This window comes from Diadema antillarum, unplaced genomic scaffold (assembly GCF_040938485.1).
Source record: "Diadema antillarum isolate AM-2024a unplaced genomic scaffold, OU_Dant_1.0 seq00001161_RagTag, whole genome shotgun sequence".
NCBI lineage: Eukaryota > Metazoa > Echinodermata > Echinoidea > Diadematoida > Diadematidae > Diadema > Diadema antillarum.
Genome location: NW_027271970.1, coordinates 914641 through 929345, shown reverse-complemented (window position 1 = coordinate 929345; position 14705 = coordinate 914641).

Below are 14705 nucleotides of genomic sequence, written 5' to 3'. Positions count from 1 at the left end.
ATCTTCCGCAAGATGTTTTCACCCACAGTGTCCCTTGTGACCCAGGTGTATAAATTAAATATGTACAAGTTCTAGCCATGCTGTGAACAATAATAATGGCAGGGCCTTCCAAGAAGAGTAATACATAAACTATATTCTAAGAGGTACAGATGTACAGAGTATTCAGAGTTTATTTGATGAAAATCGGTTTTGATATGGCTGAGATATCCAAAAACAAAGCAAAACAAGGAAGTGGTCCTAATAAAAGGTGGATCCCACCTTTTACTAGAACCTCTTTTGTTCTAGATATCTCAGCCATTTCAAAACCAATCTTTATCAAATAAACTTTGAATTTCTCTGAGAACTGTATATTACTTTCATATTTCATATCAAAGCGGTTTCTCTTTATCTCACAAAAGAGCTGGAAACCTGAAGCCCAAACTCAACCAAGACTATATTATTCCTTTAAAGATGGACCTACAAAAAATTGCATAAAAAACAGAAAATAAAACTACTATGGTCTGAGATGAGCAATATCTACAAGTAATGTTGTGCATTTAAAGCTACACTATGTTGATGTCTGTACGAACTCTTTCTTTGGTTTACATTCTCTGCCCGAATCTTTACTTCTCAGTCAGCGCTTGCTGATTTCATCATCATGCCCCAGATGTCCAAGAGGGAGGCATGAAGTAATATGGTTTGTTACATTCATAAATGCAGCATCCCAAAAAGTGCGTGGTAACGATTCCTACGCACCACTTCACTGCGATTATTGATCAGCTCCCTTGAACACTGCCCCATTCTATTAAGTGGGGCGATCGTAATAATTCAAACGGCTAAATGCTAATGGATTGCGAATTTTTTTGCTCTGCTACACGGTGGCGCTGTGAGCAAAATGCATTCCTGTACATGGGGTATGTTTTTCCACGCACAGATTAGTGTGATTAAAATACATGGCAAATCGTACACAGTGTCAAACAGTTCCTGACATAAACATGTACTTCTTCTGTACATCAGGTATGTATGACATTTTTTATCTTACTAATAAAAATGCATAAGTAATGATTCTGCACAGATCTGGCGACTATCATAATACTGTAAACGTGGAAATTTTCGCGGTACATTAATTTTCGCGGATTTCGCGCTACGCTCGGCTAGCGCGAATTCAAAAACGCGCGAATATATCTTCACAATTTTCTACGCACATTGCGCTTCATCGATGATACTGCTACGTAGTACAGTGTACAGGCATGTTTACGCTACTGGTACTGTGCGAAGAGACGATACCCTAGATTGCTGTGTACTGTAGCATGCATGTGTGCACCGCACGCATCGATGCTACAGTCCCCCGTGACTACGGTACTAGAGTCACAGCTGTACTACGTATTTGAGTGCTTGTACTCGCAGTCGAGCCGCTCGCTACGTCGCTTGTCGTACGCTAGCAAGCTATGTAGCAGAGGCTTTGGATGAAAGCAGTGAATGTGTATGTACTACAGTAAAGTAACCTGCTGCGGAGCGCGAATTTAAGAACCCGCGAATACGTTTTCGAGCCGCTCAGCGCGAAAAATTAATCGCGCGAAAATATTGACGTTTACAGTATGATCAACAATTTCATCCATTCTACAACATAATCAATTTCAGATGATTTGGGGTTGTAAAATGAAAAATAAAGATAAAGGAATTACTAGGATTCCTAGAAACCTAGAGTTATAGAGGAATGGTAGAGCGGTGTAGTTGTTGTTGTTTTTTACATAATGCACCTTGAATCATGACACAGCCCATAGACAAGCATCTAGAAAATTTCTGTCATACAAGACTTTCATATCAGTACAGGAAGATATTTGATGCAAAATTGCAGTAGTGGAAAAACAAATTTACTCATTTATTTGTTTTTTTCGGGGGGGGGGGGGGCTCTTATTTCTTTGCTATAAAAAAAAAGAAAACAAATAATCGTTTCCGAGATTCAGCTATTGAACAGTCGTCTTTTCAGAAATACTCCATTTGCGCGCACACACACACACACACACACACACACACACACACACACGTGTACACACACACACTTTCTGATATTCTGTTGCTTTGGAATTATTTCATCCCAAGTAATTCTCTACCCACAAAAAAAGACAAAAAAACAACAAATGCATGAAAAAATACAATCTTCAAGTAATATCCCTTTCGTTATTGCATATTTGGCGTCTATATGGTCAGCAATTGAAGAAGATGAAATTATGTAAATTATATGAGATGATGACGTCAAGGCATCACAAGCACATCATTGACTTGCAAATAGATTGTCAGTGAGCTTATTTTTCCCTTATAAATTTATGAAGAACTTTAGAGGGTACTGTAAAAGTGGATACAGTATTTTTGCACAAGTCATGTTTTGCTGTTGTTGTTGTTGTTCCGCCGAATAAGATGAATTTCGCATGTTTTTAATTCAGCGGAATCAAGACATTGGATACTGGTAAACGTAGCAGGCAAAAATATTTGCATACAATATTCACAATAGCATACAATAGAACAGGCCTATATAATACAAAACATACAATAATATATACAATACAGTATATTTTGTATACATGCCAGTTTCTGGTCAAATTTCACATCGCAGAGATTTACACTTCTACAGTATTCTTTGCATTTAAGCACTCAGTATTCCAGAGCTCAGTATATTTGTAGCAATGGAGACTGTGTGTGGAGCATGAAGGGAGGTTACACAATATGGTGGTTATGATGTTGACTCAAAGAATGCAACTGATGTTTGTGCACACACCAAGGTTATAATACAGTTATTATGAGGCTATAACATTTTATGTAGACATTTATATTGACACAAAGATTAAGCCTATGAGTACAAACTGAGGTTTTAATACTACTGATATTGAAAGGCAATTACTGTAGGCCTACCGGTACATATTGTGTGTGCATTATGATATTGAAACTACTTTGAGCCTACATTGTACGTTTACAAAGCAAGGTTTTGGAATTGAGTTATTGAGGCAATGACATGCGCCTAAAATACATATGGGTAATTCCATGGGGTTGGGACTGAAATTGTGACATGCAAGTTGAAAATTCAAGTTGGGTAAATTGAAATTTCCTTTTTCCCCCTGATTTGTTACTCCCATTCTTCAACTTCTTCCCCTAGAAATCTGTTTATTACTTTGCACACTTTCAGTCAGCATGGGTAAACAGGTATGGCAAAATACCTATGTTACATGGACTTCATTTGTTGACATCCTTCATAATTTTGTGTTCTGAAATGAAAACAATGAACACATCCACATTTTTTTCGTCCATAGCACATCAACATGTTATTTAAGAGGCGCATGAGATCATTATTAGTAAGATTGTATGTTCTGATGTCAACTGCAAGCCACTTTTATTAACATGTTTTTTTCTACAAACCATTAACAATTTCAATCAAAGGTTTAACTTTTTCATCAAGAGTGATACAATGGCAATATTCTTAAAAGCACCACAATTGAAGCAAGTGATTTGTATGGGTATTCAAGTGAAAACATGATTTTATTGTTATAATCAGGGGTTTTCAGTCAACAACCTCGCCCACAGTGTACTACCTATGTTACACGGACAGTATGTCTTTGTAACATAGGTACACTACGACATATCAACTGATTTCCTTTATTGTGGTGTGAGATGTTAAAACCTACACATATAGACTTTATGTATGTTCCCACGAATAACACTATTGTAACAGTTCTTTGGAATTATATCTACTGCACACCTGTAGAACAATACCTATGTTACACAGACTTCAATTCTTTGTAACTCTGGTATGAAAGAAGGCAGACTTAATCAGAAGAAGAAGAAGAAAGTGAAGCTTTACACAATTTGACCTTATATACACTAACAGCATCATCAACTAGTTGTTAACTAAGAAAACTAATAAAGAGAAATCATACAAGTCTTCTTGTCTTCTCCATGTTCTTTGTTTAAAATCAATTTCTGCTCTTTTATCCAATGTCCATTTAGCCCTCGATTTTTGTTTTTCTTCTGTCAATTTTCCCTCTGTGCAGTTTTCTTCTTGTCTAGTTTGTTACATTCGCTCTTCTTGGGTGTTGCTTTGTCGGCTTCCTCTCTGTTTGTGGAGTGCTGTGGATGTGTCCTTTTCACTCTTTCATGTAGTTTAAAATGTAGCAGTGGCAGAGGAGGAGCCATGGCAGATTCATCAACAAACTGAACAAAAGGTGTAAAGAGAAATAGAATTAAAGAAATTGAAAGAAAATTTTTGTCGGGATTGACTATATATTCCTGTCGATGTATCTGTGTGTTTATGAATGGAATTAAATAATTTCAACAATTTTGCTTACATTTCTACCTCTTGGCATACCCATTAGCTAGAGTTCCATGTGTACCTCCCACCAAAATTGGAAAAAAAAATGGGTTATGCTTAAAATGATGTAAATATTAATAATAATAATAATGATAATATAGCATGTAAAACATAGGAAAATATCATTTTCATACTCTATGCTAAAAACTTGTTTTGATGTAAGCTAGGAAGGGCAGGTTGCTGCTCCCAGTGTCCTAGCTAAGGTTAGGGCTAGGGTCAGGGTTACGGTTACGGTTATGGTCCTTAATAGACTCCCAAAATAATACTAGGCCCTCTTTTATATTCATCCCCCATCGAAATTGTCGCCCTCTTTTTGAATGATAGTGTAGAGCAATAATAGTCCAATTTTGATTGGGGTTCATAATTTTATTGAAGCCTTTCCTACCCACTACCCACCCAAACTGAATAGGACACTGGCATTTTAGCTTTGAGACTTCACAGTGGGTGAACATGGAATGGAAATGGTGAATCCTTGTGAAATGTTAACAACTTCATCAGAGCATCTAAAAGGTCAGTGAAATCTTGGAAGGAAAACAGTTACATTTTCGAAGTAAATCTGTTAAAGAGGAAGAATTTCACAGCTCCTAGTTCCCTCAATATCACCAGCAAAATAAGGCAAACTCTATTTCTCTAGTTCAGATGCAGTCTGGACATCTACGTTTTCCAACTAGTATAATATGATTAATACTAACTCTAGCATGTCTACCTTGGTAGATACCATGACAAAAGGGTCCAAAAATTCACAATAATCGGGAGGTAAAACAAATTTATATTGCAGTGAAGATACACTGATATACTTTTGTATGGTTTTCTAAGAGAGGAATTATATGCTCCTTTTGCAGAGACCGGCATGGACGGAAAATTTGGCGATCAAAATTATGAACATGAACCTGTAACAAATATCTCAGTATGTGGGACTACAGTATCATCGTCCACAGTATTTTTGGCCAGTTCAGAGGTTTAGATGTCGTTTTGTTTCTCTAATAGAGTTACAGAATATGACAAATGTTATTATTTTCGTAAAATAGCGTAAAAGCTTACCAATTGACATCAGAAACATTAAAACTCCTGTACCTACGTTACATGGACAACGGCAGAAAAACAGATCTTGCGCTGTCCAGGTAGGTGTATATTGGCTGTGAGTAGTTTTTCTGCCATTGGGGGAGGACTGCCAGTGACATGAATACGATTGCTGAAGTTAGTAGCTCTTCTTTTTATCGCGAGACGCGTCTTTCCTTACCTACGTTACACGAAGAGGCCGGACATCGCACTGAAGTACAGTGATATGTTCTGTATTTTCTCGTTTATTTGGAGGATTTTGATGCTAATTTTTGGATAAGAATACTTCTGAAATATAAATCTCATTATAGAAATAAAGTTTCTAATCATATTATGATTGGAAGTGTATGTAAAACCATGCTATACCTATGTTACAACAAAAATTGCCATGGACATCGTTTGTAACATAGGTATGAGGTTGCTTGAAGATGCTCTGGTGTTCTTATTTTGTTACAAATGTTTATGTGCCTTATAGTCTTTGTAGAAGTCACCTTGTCTCTCTTAATTATGATAGGCATAATGCTGAAAGGTTGTATATTCCTGTTTTACATTGCCATGAAAATGGCATATATTTATGTCACAACATAAACCACAAAAAACCATGGGACATCATTAGTGAAACAGTCATAGACAAAATACATTTGTACACAGGCTTGTTTTTTTTTCATCAAATAATTCTTCACACATTTCTGTTCAAGAATAACTGCAAACCACAGACAATTATTTGATAAATTTCTCAGAATATGACTTTTATTCCCTGCAGAACATGAAAATCTAGAGAAGACCCAACCCCATGGAATGACCCACATATCTACATTGGCAATTTCATGCATTGTGACTGTCATATTACCATTTCCCAAACATCTTAATAAACATCGGCATTTTTTATAACTTTTTAATTCAACATCTGCTCTTAATCAAAATGCTGTCTATTGACTGAAGTTATTACACATGGAAAGTCATCCTATTATATAAACAAAGGTACCGTCATAGAATATACACAGGATCCTTTAATTCAGAATGACCCTTTAAACAATAGCAAATAAATGTTTTTGCATACACTGTTGATACAAGGCTGGTGCCAGTACTCATTGAATAACTGGATCATTACTACTGCCTAGTCTATGAATGCAGACCTGCTGAGAAATTTCACAGAAGTCATGCCTGTCCTCTGCATAAAGAATGGGAGGATTGAGAATTTATAAAATCAGCAGTCACGATAGCTGCTTTCACGGTTATGCTCAAATATTCGGGGACAAACAATAGAAAAACAAATAGGTGCCTACTGTTGGAGTGACTGATGTAGGATACTGTATAGGGCCTAATATTCAACTCTAAGAAAGAAGAAAAAAATAAATCAAATGGTTTGTCCTGGAACATGATAATAGCCGTACTGAGAACTCACAGAGCTTCACGGCCACATGAAGTCAGGCGTCAAAGTTATTCCTTCTTTTTTTTTCTGAAGAGCCCTCTAACAATGGACAGCAGACAGGCATCTATTGTTGTGTTTCTGACTTGTTATGCCTCAGAGGTGTTTTTCATTTCACTTCACTTGTCACATACAACATAACATTCAGTCAAACAAAGCCACACACTGACACACACGCACACACACACACACACACACACACACACACACACACACACATACACACACACAACTGTTTGTCATTCTATCTTGTCCTTTTGTTTTCTGCAATCACTGGAAATATTGGGCAAGTATTGTTTGTTGAGTCTGAAATTTCAGACTACAAGGGAAGTTTAGCTTGAGGGGACCTAAAACCATAAATCTGGCTTCTCACTTACCCCTTTATTTACTGTGCGCAGTAATAAGTTGACATCATTACTAGATGTATTCAGGCGACTCTGGCGACTACCCTATAGTCTTACATTGCCAGACTCGATACCTCACAAGACATCTTCCCATTTCTTAAGATTGGGCATGAAGCTTTCAAATTATCTCTGCATTATCGATACAAATTCTGTGCCCTGTATAGCCTGAGGCAGACTAGAAATGCATGGGTGATAATATGTCAAAAGTGTTTAAATTTCTAATGAAATGTCATCTGCAAAGACGGAGGCCTCCATTTTTTTTATTGTAGCTCACTGGTGGGAAGATTGGGGGGCTGAATAGTGAAAGACTACACTACCATATTGTTAGTGACCGGTATTGTAATATTACAATCTTTGTGTATATTATGCCCCAGTCTGTGGCATGCTAGTATGCATTAAGAATCCGGAAATGGAGAAATTCGCATGGAGATACACAATTTCATTTGGAGCTCCCATCACACCAAAGAACTGCGTGCGATGTCATCACCCTTCGAACAAATTTGGTGGTTGCCGTGCCATCTGAGTAGCGAGACAACCCAAAATAGGCATGTGGCAAACGAAAATTCCCTCAGCTCTCTACAATACAGTATCTCACAATTGTCACTCTGTCGCTTTCTGCGCATTACTGCAGTTTTATTCTAAAAATCACGAACATTGTATTGGGGATTCCGTAATTGCGATTACCAAATCAAGAGCAAACATTTGACAGTTTTGGCTGGCATCGACAACTGCTGAATATTACACATATTTTACTCGGGATTTTGTATTTGATGTTACCAAATCTTAAGGAAAACATTTGATGGTTTCTGTCTGTTGCAAAATACAGTAGACTAGACTAGGAGTTTCAGTAGCTTTTTCAAATGACTGTTCTTATATTTGCTGATATGAATGAGTTTTCATATTTGCTCTCAATATTTCCACTGTATGCTTAAGATAATATTTTACCTCATCTTGTCTGCACGAACTGAGTGACTATTTAATAATACAAATGAAGCTACGATGCAATTACAAAATTTGGCACAGCAGGGCTGTCATGCTTTCTTTGCCAATTGGAACAGATGTCTGGAAATTTAACGGTCAACAAAGAGATATTATCTGATCCCCTAATCCCCATCATGTCTCCTGGCCATCCAGCTGGATTAACAAACATTTCTACACCTGATGAGTGGGCTTGCTAATCTCCAACAATGTCAAGTTTGGATGAATAACTAAATGCTCACAAAAATAAAAAATTAAAAGTTTGGCAAGCTAAGCTAACCGTAAGTGCTTGGGCACATGAACTTACAATTGATTGTACATGTAACACTCTGTACCAGCTGAAACTCTATGTATAGGAGCATAGTGTCGTAAAATCTGAGAACAGGAAAAATGGCAGGTACAAGTTCGCAGCACCTTAGCACATTGCCATAAAGCTTTTATTCATTATCGTAGCTGTTATTATTTGGCAGCGGACTGAGTGCCGTATATATTTTGTAAACCCAGATTTTGACTATGCGGGCATCTTGGCCGCAAAGAGGCCGAAATCTGAGAGCAAAGTGGCAGAAGTCTGCATATTATGCCAACCCTATCCCCAGAGAATGACTGTATTATGCACACACTCATGCAGCTAACCATGCATATCACTCAGGACATGCTGCCTGCTGAACAACTCCTCCTCTCCCATACGCCCAGCATGCTGTGTCAGTTTCATTAGGCATTCTAATTATTCACTGATAATTTCTTTCTTGCCCATATTGCCTAGCGATGCAGCAAATTCATGACTTTCTTTTTCAATTCAAATCATCAGATGCATAATTTATGCACTGACTGTTGCTAAGTCAGTCAAAGCTGAAGCCACCTACAGGTTTTGCTTGGTGATTGCTATGAACAAGCTCTATGCAGAAACATCCGATTGAAAACACTTGCAAATTATACTTTCTTATTTTGCTTCAATTGTGTATCATTCAAACCTCAAACCAAGATATAGGGTAATCTTTTTCATTGTAAAATTATGGTATTCCTGGCTGACTTTAAAACAATGATCAGTCAGATACACTAGAATTTGAGACTGCATGAATGGATTTGAACCTTAAAATGAATGGAACTTTCAAGATTTAATGTACAAACAATATGGCAAGTTGTGAGGTGACGACATTATCAACTCACTGATTTGCATACCATATTGACTGTTCAAGAACTGTTATGTGAAAACAAGCCAAACTTCACAATGTCATAACTTCCTAAATTTCATCAAATATTGACAAGATTTTCATTGTGTGCTTGTAAAGTTCAATTTTTCCTTTTCACCCTAACTTTTGATTGGTTTCGAGTTCCCCTTTAAAATCTTTCCATTACCCATAAGGCCAAAAAAAAAAAAATTGTTGCATTGGCGTAACCCGCCCGACCCTATGTTTTTTTATTATTTTTTTTGCTATCGATATCAAGTATCTTGTTGGTTGCGATCGTGATCGCAAAAACCCGGAAGTGGAAACGGCTCTGGGGATATCGGATGTACGAGGGAGAAATCTAGCTAGCTCCTCGCATAGCCTCGCTTGATCAGTACGTCATCTGTTTCCAACACGGATGCGTACTCTATCAAGATTTATACAGTGTATACTTTGCATTCAGATTGCAATGTATTGTGTACAGTTTTGCCATAGGTTTCTTGTGTGGAGAACTTACACGAATCTGTATATGTGGGACTGTAATAGAGATCGCCATGTGCGATAAAAAGATCGTACACATGGGTCACTTTGCATCTATCTTATCTAAGTCAAAATAGTAAGGTCAATATTGGCAAGCTATTTTGTATATCAAACTCCGTCAGACAGATTTCATATTTAAGCGCAATTCCGTGCCTTGATTAAGATCACTTCATAAAACAGAGTAAAACAGACACTTCAAGAACAGTAGAGGTTTTATCAAATTTTGGCGAAGAAAGAAAGTTGTGAAATCATAAATTTTCACCCAAAAAAAAATGACTAACCACTAATGGCAATTACATGTATATGAGGTGTATTTTCATGATTACCAGGATTATCACTATTTTGTAAAAACACTTAGAACCTTTAAAAATATCATGAATTTCTTCCAATTTTACATCTGGTTTTGATGAAAGTTATAACATTTTGTTTAAGTCTGACTTTATTGATGCATAGTTTGCATGTGGCCATAATGAAATCAAATGACTAGTATTATGTTAAGTTTTTCTGTTGTGAGATTTTCTTTGCCAAATTGTCACACACACTTCAAGTGAAGTTAGAAAAATCGCACCCCAATCTCCAATTTTTCTGGCAATGTTCTGGGTGGCAAAGGTCATGGTTTTTGGTTGGTTTGTTTGTTTCTTTATTCATGAAATGGATTTTCAATGGCAGAGCAAATAGCCTTCATTATAAATATATAATAAAAACATATCCATGCAAGATTATTTGTAAACACTCTGGATTTTGATCTGAGGCTGACTGTATCGTCAAACAAGGCGGGGCGAATTTTCAAGGACTTTGAACCTGCTTCCCATAGTATACACACTCAAGCAAAATGTTATTCAAGTTCATGTACATATAAGGGTAGGAATTCCAGCGACTGCATGCATGAATAACACTGAATACAACATTACGTACCATGTATGTAGGGGAAAATCTTGGAAATTTGTGTTCTTTCTATTCAGAGGATGTTTTCAAGATACCATACAAGTGTCATTTACCTGTATACTGCGGTAGAAATGATGTATTGCTGTGTCTGATCCATTTCGGAGTAAATAAGTGATTAATGATCAATTCGTAGGTGGTCAAACCTCAGCTGATATAACTTCATGTTTGCCCAACACAACTCAACTTGCAGTCTATCACCCTCCTTCAGTTGTGACTATAACAGTGCAATACAAAGGGAATATTTAACAAAGGATGAATATATCTGCTGTGCATTATTTGTACCCCAAGCTAACTGTATCATAAAGAATATTTGGTTTCAATACATGAACAATATTTGCTCTCACTATTATCTACTTTACGGTAAAATCCTACACAAAAGCATTCACACATCAATGTACACAAGGCGGTTTCAAAACACCCATTGATGAAAAAAAAAAACCTCCTTTGTTGGTACATCTCCTTCATCCAACTGACTGACTTTCCAGACAAACATACAAACAAACAAAACCAAAAATGGGTACAGTAAGTCATTTCTATGCCAGTTTTCTCTCAATACTTGTTCAGCTTTTTAGACTTGTCTGCAGATCTGGACTTGTAATATGCTTCACTGTTTTCAAACCCTTGACTTTTCTATTGACAGGACTATGGGAAAATACTTGTATCTTAAATTAGAGACAAGACATGACAAATATACTGTATATATAAAGCTGTTATTTTCATGAGGGTTTAATTTTCAGGAATTTCGCGAATCACTGCTGGACTGCGAATTTAACAACATGCAAAAATGTTGCCACGCGCTAGGCTACTAGTGCATTTACAATAGCTTCAATGTCAATTCGCGAAAACAACATCTCGTGAAAATGTCTGTTTCATGCTCATTTACGAAAATATCTCTACGCAAAAATACTGTATACGCTGTTATTTTCGTGTACAGATATTTTTGTGAATGACGAGGTCATAGACATTTTTGCTAAGTGTCGCCATCACTTACTGCTCTATCAGGAAAGCGCATGGAGGCATTTTCGCGTGTTGCTACATTCGCGATCCAACTGTGATTCGCGAAATTCGCGAACTTGACAGCTTATACGGTAACAGCCAATACAGTAATGCATTTTCTTCTACTCTTCCTTTGCTTCAACTGCTTTCAAGAATTATCTTGAATTTTCTTGAATTAGTTTGAGTACCTTGAATGGTTGTCAGTGAACCAGCAAAGTAAAGAAAGGGGATACGGACAGAGAATGGAGGGTAAAAGATCCATCTAATACAGATCACCATACAAGGACAGTCAAGTGTAATACAAGCCTCACAAAAACATACCCGGCTTTGTACACTTTGTAAGAGTAGTGGGCAGTCAAATGATAATGTATAATATGCTTTCAGCTTTGGCACACTGTATCCTGGCGGAAATCTTATGCCTTTGTGAATTGGTCTGGTTTAACGCAGGCTTCTCTCACAACTGGAGGGTTGAGGGAGGGGTGGGGGAGGGGTGGGTGAGGGGGTTCAAGTTGAAAGGGAGTGCATTCAGAGGCCAGAGAGGGGTTGAATATCCTCTGACATTGATCTATGAGGGGGCTTTAAACCCTTTTGAGGCTATCGGGAAGGATACGGGTAGTACATAACTTTCATTTTAAACACCCTGTGTACAGTCAAAATATCTCAGGATACGGCTCTCATTTTGGCTGGCCAGCCATCTCTGATACATGCAGCAGTCGCACATTCAGGGCTTCCAATTCCACACAATGCAAATTTTGGCTGTATTTAATGTTTAGTCACCCCCTTTGTTAGCTCCGGGTCACCCTGCGTTCACCAGGAATACAGGCGACTGAAAGAGTATCAAATGTAACACTGCACTGCGTGTACTGCTCTTAGCTGTCTGGGGTGCAGTACATTCAAGACATACACATATTCATAATCATCCATACCGGCGTCTACGCATAATAAAGGCAGATTTATTGTGCATTACTGAAAGACAAACAACTCAGCAAATAGCAACCTGATAAGTGTTGAATTCTCAGAAAGTTGTCACACAAACTTGGGGTCAGGCAAAATAGCAATGTTCTCTCCCTCCTCCCCCCACCCCCACCCCCAAAAAAGACAACACACTTTTAGTACGATATGTAGATCACTGAATTATGTGATTATGATATAATCTACAATTTATCAAATGTACATGTTTTGTATGAATGTCAAACACTCTACACGGTATCTACAGTATCCCCCCCCCCAAAAAAAAAAACAACAAACAAACAAACAAACAAACAAATCACTTTTACACGATCCGTTTGTATATTAAACAATGGGTATCCACACACACACACACACATACACACTCAAAAAAAACATTAGCAAATTTGCTCATGTCCAACTCAATATCACAAGCCTCATTTAAGAAGTGGGCCTATGTGCTCTGTTTGAAAGACTTTCATAGATAGCGAGAGCAAATTATGCAGTTTAATGAAATGGTGGTCAACTCATGATACACAGTGCATATTACCAGTGCATGTGGTTTATGCTGGTATTTCTCACAGGAAACCTAAATCTTACAGGAAAAAGAAAATTCTCGATCTTAAAATCCTCTTGTTGCTCCGAGTGAGGTGTCCTTAAATATCAAATTTCGAAGCAGACTTTGCTAAATTATGCCAAGTATGTGGCCCTTTCTTGGAAACTGGCAAGCTTTTCAGCTTTACTGATGTACAAAATGTACTTGTGTTTTGATCATTAGACAACACACTTGCACAGCACCTTAAGGGTCTTTAACCCGTTGAGGACTAGTCCCGAGTATACTCCGGCAAGTGTCTATGGGAAATGCCTGTTGTAGCAAAATCAGCCCATCCTCAACGGGTTATCAGAGGAATAGACTACTAGAAATATTTCAGTTTTGCAAAGTTAGCACACAATTTCCTGACAGCAAGTTGACCTTGTAGTTGAGGACCCAAAATCTAAGGTACACAATTCAAACTGCTACTACTATGCGTACTACACTTCGACCGTCAAAAAGTAGTTGAAATAAGAAGCTAAACATATCATGTTTCACATATATCAGTTTTTTAAGGGCTTTCTTGATGACGGCCATGTTAACTTTATTGTGAGTTGGCATGTCACTGTGATAGTAATGTTTCCACCGTCACAACGTTCTCAATCTATCCCTGATTTTGCTCAGAATCTAACTTTTATTCATTTTTATTTCACAGCTTTTGCACAAATTATCGGCTTGACCCGACCCCCCTTCAACTTTTGTGAGCTGAAAGCTGGTGAATTAGGCATTCTTATCGTGAGTACTTTGATTAGAGATCGAGGCGGGGGAGCTTTGATTCATTGTCTCTTGGGAAGGCACTTGGCTACCATGACGACGCATCAATCAACCGAGAACCTTGTTCAGAATTCTCAAATCCCCCGTATCATCAATCCACGGACTTCTTCTGCACCCAAATCCCTCCTGGCAAAGACTTTGATTCTAGCAAGAATATCTTATTCATGATTGGGAAAGTCTAACCCTATTTCCTGATGGTTACTCTTCCCCTGTTATGTGAGTAGAGTCTGATCATTCCTGAAATAATGAAGTCGAGATGTCCCAATACCCTGAACATCAATGCGAAGCTGAAAAATGAGAATGACTCAAGTGAAAAGCATGTTCTCATCTATCTATTCATCTTTATTTACATCTGTTTGTCTGTCTGTCTGTCTGTCTATATGCATAGGTATGTACAGTATGTATCGTATGTACATGTACGTGTGTCTGAATGTATGTATGTATGCATGTATCTATCTATCTATCCCTTTTTCTATTTATCTACACCTACTGAGAAGTTGAATTTTGTACTCTGATCCAACACAACGGCAATCTG